The sequence below is a fragment of the Echinops telfairi genome, unplaced genomic scaffold (genome assembly GCF_000313985.2).
Source record: "Echinops telfairi isolate 266 unplaced genomic scaffold, ASM31398v2 ScPeMD7_9;HRSCAF=40, whole genome shotgun sequence".
Taxonomy (NCBI): Eukaryota; Metazoa; Chordata; class Mammalia; order Afrosoricida; family Tenrecidae; genus Echinops; species Echinops telfairi.
The window spans coordinates 88,537,970-88,543,486 of NW_022103906.1; positions in this window are offsets into that span (position 1 = coordinate 88,537,970).

A 5,517-nucleotide genomic window follows, 5' to 3' on the forward strand; every position below is an offset into this window, starting at 1 on the left:
AGAATTCATACAACCTGGATGCTCCTTAGAAGCTGTTAAGAGGAAGAGTTCAGTTGGTTTGCTTTGGACACATCAAGAAAGACCCGTAGCTGGAAAAGACATCATTTGTAGCAGAAGGCCAGCCAAAACAAACAAAACAACCCAAGGAAATTCAAGAAGTTACTGACCCCGTGCCCATAACAGACTCAAACAAACCTCTGATCCCAAGATGGCACAGACTGTGAAATTTGTCTAGCATCAGGCTTTCAAAGTAAATTCTCTTCATAAAGTATTTATCATTACTATCACTTATTAAAGGATCTTAAGGAGCCTCTGGTGGTGTGGTGGCTCTGTGTTGGGCTGCGATGTGTGAGGACAGCTGTTCGAAACCACCAGTTGCTGCTCAGGAGACAGACAGGGCTTTCGACTCCGATAAATTACAGTCTTGGAAACTCACAGGGGCAGTTCTACCCTGTCCCAGAGGGTCGCTAAGAGTAGGCATTGTATCAATGGCAGTGAGTTCTGAGTTTTATTAAAGGATTTAGGGAGAATTTTTTAAAAAGACACTGTATTATGAAGCTAATTATAAATTAAGTTCAAATATCTAAGATTGAATAGCTTGATACGTTTTGAGAATAAAAATATTTCAACTAATCTGCATTGATCAAATTAAAACCAAATGAGGAATTCACATCTATTACACCAGCTATCCTTAGGAATGTATGTATGGATAGATAAACATTCAGGGACAACGTAGCCTTGAGTCAGACAGACTTTATAGTTATTGATCTAGAATGAACCCTGAAGTATATGCACAGGACACCTCTGAAAGGCTGTGGAAATTAGGAAGAGTGCTTTCAGTGTCAGAGCTGGCACTTGAGCGTGAAGGATAGAAGAGATTGACGTCTTCACAGTAGATTTTCTGAACCCTTTCACCTTTTTAATTAATCACATAAAGTCTTACCTTAAAAAGGAATGAACACTTGGCAAATAACTAGATTTTCAAACGGTATCCCTTTCATTATATAGATTAGTTCCTTGAGAGCACATGACTGACTGGCTTTATTTAAGATTCCTTTTGGCTGCATGTGTTTAAGCTATAGTACGCATCTGCTGTGAAACGTTTGTGGAGCTAACTTTCAATTCACAGCAGCCCCATGTATTGCAGAGTAGAAGGAGGGTTCTCTTGGTTGTTAATCTTTATGGAAGTCAAGCTCAGACCTGTCTCCTGCAGCCTCTGGGTGGGGTTGAATTGCCAAGAGTTCATCTGCTCTTGGGTTCTTAAACAAATAGAGTTTGCACTCAATAAATACATTTTTCTAAAACAAAATTAAGCTTGGTTCAAGCTTTTTTGTATATCTTTAACAAAATTAGACTTCGGAAAAGGAAGAATTTACAAATTGTCCAAATTTCAGTAGAAATGTACAATATGGTCTAAGCTAATGTTAAATCAAGAGATTTAGGTTTCATCTCCAAAACTCTGGAAAATCTTCATTTCCCTACAACTGTTTCCTTATCTATAAAGTGATGATGGCAGTGTGAATATGGAAGTGAGTTTAAAATATATCTATGAAATTTAAAAAGTTTCTGGATAGACAAAATTCTCTACATTAAAAAATTATCAGCTTTATTGTATTATAATTCGCATCATAAAATCTACCTACTGTGTAATTCAATGTTTTTGGTATATTCATAGTTTTGCAAAAATAACCGTGTCTTTGACTTTCTAGAATAAAACCACTGAGATATATTCACAGAAATGGCTTACATAGTTGTGAATCCTGGCTAGTCCCAAATCCATCGGTCAGGTGTGAGACTGGAGGCTTCTCTGCGTTCCAGTGATTGTAGCGGCAGTCAAACCCAGACTAGGTAGGAAAGAGAGTAAGCAGGGTGCTGGCTGAGGGAGCAGGCTGCTGGCTCGAGTGCCAAGAACCAGGGGGTGGGAGAAGGATGAAAGATACCAGAGATGGAGAGTTTTTCCTGAACACCCATAGGTTTTGAATGTAAGCCACACCCTCCCCCTTGAAAGAAATTCTTTTTAACTGATTAGCTGCTCACAGCATAGCCAATTATAGAGGATGATTATTTCCTCCCAAGCCAATGAAAATCATGGCCTTGCCATGCTGACACATAAGCTTAACCATCACACACCACATTCAATCAGAGTATTTTCATCACCTTCCGCCCAAAACACCATGAAGTCATAAACCCCCCTTTCCTCCACAGTTCTAGGCAATCACAAATATACTTTCATTTATCGATTCTGAGAATTTCATAAAAGCCAAATCATAAAGTATGAGGTCTTTTGTGACTTCTTTCTTTCATTCAACAGGTTTGCAAAGTTCACCCATGTTGCAGCATTTATCAATACTTCATCTTTTTCAGTCAACATTCCATTGTATGGATATGCTACCTAAGATTTACCCATTTTGTCAGCTGATGAACATTTGTATTGATCCCAGTTTTTTACTAGTATAATAATGCCACCATGTAAATTGTCATTCAAGCTTTTTGGATTTTAATTTATCTTGGATATACAAGGAGTCCTCAAAACAAAACAAAACAAAAAAACACCCAGAATTGTGCTGGGCAGAGGTTTTGTAATATACTTTGCCAGCCAGGTGAGGATCAAGCTACTTGCTCTGAGTTAGTGCACCCAGTGGCATCACCTGGGAAGGTTCCCTCTGCTCATAGTGAATTTTTTCATAAAAGCAGTTTCACTTGAACCTTGTTTTTTGTGATGGCTGGTTTAAGAGAATAGCATGCAACTGTGAAATTTTGTTTCCTGCTCAGGAAATATGCTGCAGAAACTGTTGTGATGTTGAACACAGCTTACAAGGGCAGCACTTTGGGGAAAACTCTAGTATATGAGTGGTTTTCTCGTTTCAAAACAGGTGGTACGTCAATGACAAAACTTGTTCTGGGTGTCCATCAACTTTGTGAACAGATGAAAACATTGACTCAGTACATTTGGAGTTCATTCCCACAGGTCAGACTCTTGATCAAGCTTTCTATCTAGAGGTTCTGAAAAGATTGCATAACTGTGCAACAAAAAAGGCCTGATTTGTGGCAGACAGGGAACTGGTTTTGTCACCATGACAATGCACCTGCTCATGCAGCCATCTCAGTGTGCTAGTTTTTGGCAAAACACAGCATGTCTCTCTTGCTCCATGCACCTCACTCACCTGGCCTGGCTGTGACTTTTTTGTTTCTGCAAATGCACAGGGACATAAAATGACAGCGATTTGATAACTTAAGAGGTGAAGGAAAAATGAGGGAGGTGCTGTGAGCCACCCAAACAGATGAGTTTGAAAAATGTTTCCAAGAATGGAATCACATTCTTGACACATAATGACAAATGTATTAAGTGTAATGGAGAGTACTTTGAAGGTAATAAGGTTGCTTTGTAAAAAAATTACATATATTTGAAAAAAATTCCAGCTTTTGGTTACGGTGTTGGGCTACAATCCTTATGGTTGGCATCACCAGCAGCTCCCTGGGAGACTGGGCTTTCTACTCCCATAAACAACCTCAAAAACCCACAGGGGTTGATATGGGTCAGCATTGTCTCGAGTGGCAGTGAGAGAGAAGCTTACGGGTAGAATGGCTGGGACATATAACTCTTAACTTTTTGAGGAACTGCCTGTTTTCCAAAGGGGCTGATTCATTTTAAATTCCTACCCAGCAGTGTGTAATGTCTCCATATCCTCACTAAAACTTATTTTTTATCATTCCACCGATCTTAGTGGGTATAAAGTGGTATTTCATTGTGAAATTGATTTTACATCTCCCTAATGGTTAGTGAGGTGACATTTTGCTTCATGTGGTTCTTGGCCATGTCTATGTGTTTTTTGAAAATATGCAAACATTTTGTCCAAAGGTTGGGCTATTTGCCCATTCCTGAGTTATGAGTTCCTCGTAAGATATACTGAGTACAACTCCCATCTGTAGGTATCCTTTTAAACAGGTTTCTAATGTTGCGAAAGATTAACTTGTCTCTTTTTCTTTGTTACTTGAGCTTTTAGTGTCATTTCTAAGAAATCTTTGTCTGATCTAAGGTCACAATTTACTCGTTTTATCCTGAAAGTTTTTTTTTTTTACATTTAGATCCCTTAACCACTTTTGAATTACCTCTTGCATATAGTGCGAGATTAAGACCAATTTTCATTGTTTTTCCTGTGGACATCCAGTTGGATATAGCAATATGTTTAAAAAGACACTCCTTTCTCAATTATTTTGACATCCTTGTTGAAAAATCAATTGATCATAAATGGGAAGGTCTATTTTGAGACTTTATAAAAAAAATTAAAATATGTTGTGAATTAGGTGAAGGTTAAGATCATCAGTAGCATATTCAACAATTCGTACTTTTTTCTTTAGTTTCTGTGTTTTATTGCAAAGACCCAGTTTCAGCCATACTTTTTAAAAAGTATTAAAAAAGTTTTATTGGCATACACTTCACATATCATACAACTTAATCGTTCAACTATATTAAGGTCATCACAATCAATTTCAGAATATTTTCTTCTTACTTTTGTTAGCTCCAAATTTCCCTTCATTCTCCCATGCCATGTCACTATGAATCCAGGTACTATCTCTATAGAATTATCTCTCCTGGTTTCTTCTAAAGAAAATCATACAAAACGCAAACAGAAAGCAAACAAAAAACAAAAACAAAAAAACCAGCAGCAATGACTAGACAAAGCATAGAAAAATCTCAAAGTGGAAAATATTAAAAACGAAAACAATTTTAAAATGGGTCAAAAGGGAGATCAAACAAGGTATTACTTTAACCTAACCACATCTGCCATAATTGACTTTACAAGCTGTCTGAAAGCAAGGCTATTCACATCTCTGGACTACGTTCAGAAGGGATTCACCAGAGGCTTACTCCATGTGGGGACCCTGCAAATGGATTTGGGGTTTCCACTGCTGTCATCAGTAGCATTTGTAAAATTTAACTATTACTTCATTGGAATTTGGGCTTTAATATTTACGATCCTTGGATCATTCAGGCTGATATGCTTCTTCCATGTAGCACTGTTTAGTTGATGCCTCACTTTGTGGGGTGCTTGTATTAGGAAAAGCTTTTTAGACGTTATTCTTCATGATAGCCTGACACCAATGGTTTCTTCTCACCTTGCTATAGCACTCATGTCTTCAGTTCTCTCTTCATGAGAGCAAGCGATAAGCAAGGACATGAGGATTAATTGTTCTTAGATTGGGGCTAGAATAAAGTACCTGCCCCAAATCTATTCATTTATCTATGGTGTATAGGTGTCTCTATTTCACTTTGGAGACATTATCATTTTATGGTAGAGAACATTAAAATTCATCTCCTTGTGGCATGAGATAATTCTACTGGTAGTGTCATTAAGTTTGCCAATGGTATAGAATTTACAACACAGTTGAGAAAATGAAATTATACAAGTATAGGAAAGCTTCAGATATCCCCTAAAAAGGAATTTCATTTTCAAAGCTATTTAAACTTTTTTTTACAAAACCTTATCACCTTCAAAGTACTCCTTACACTTAATA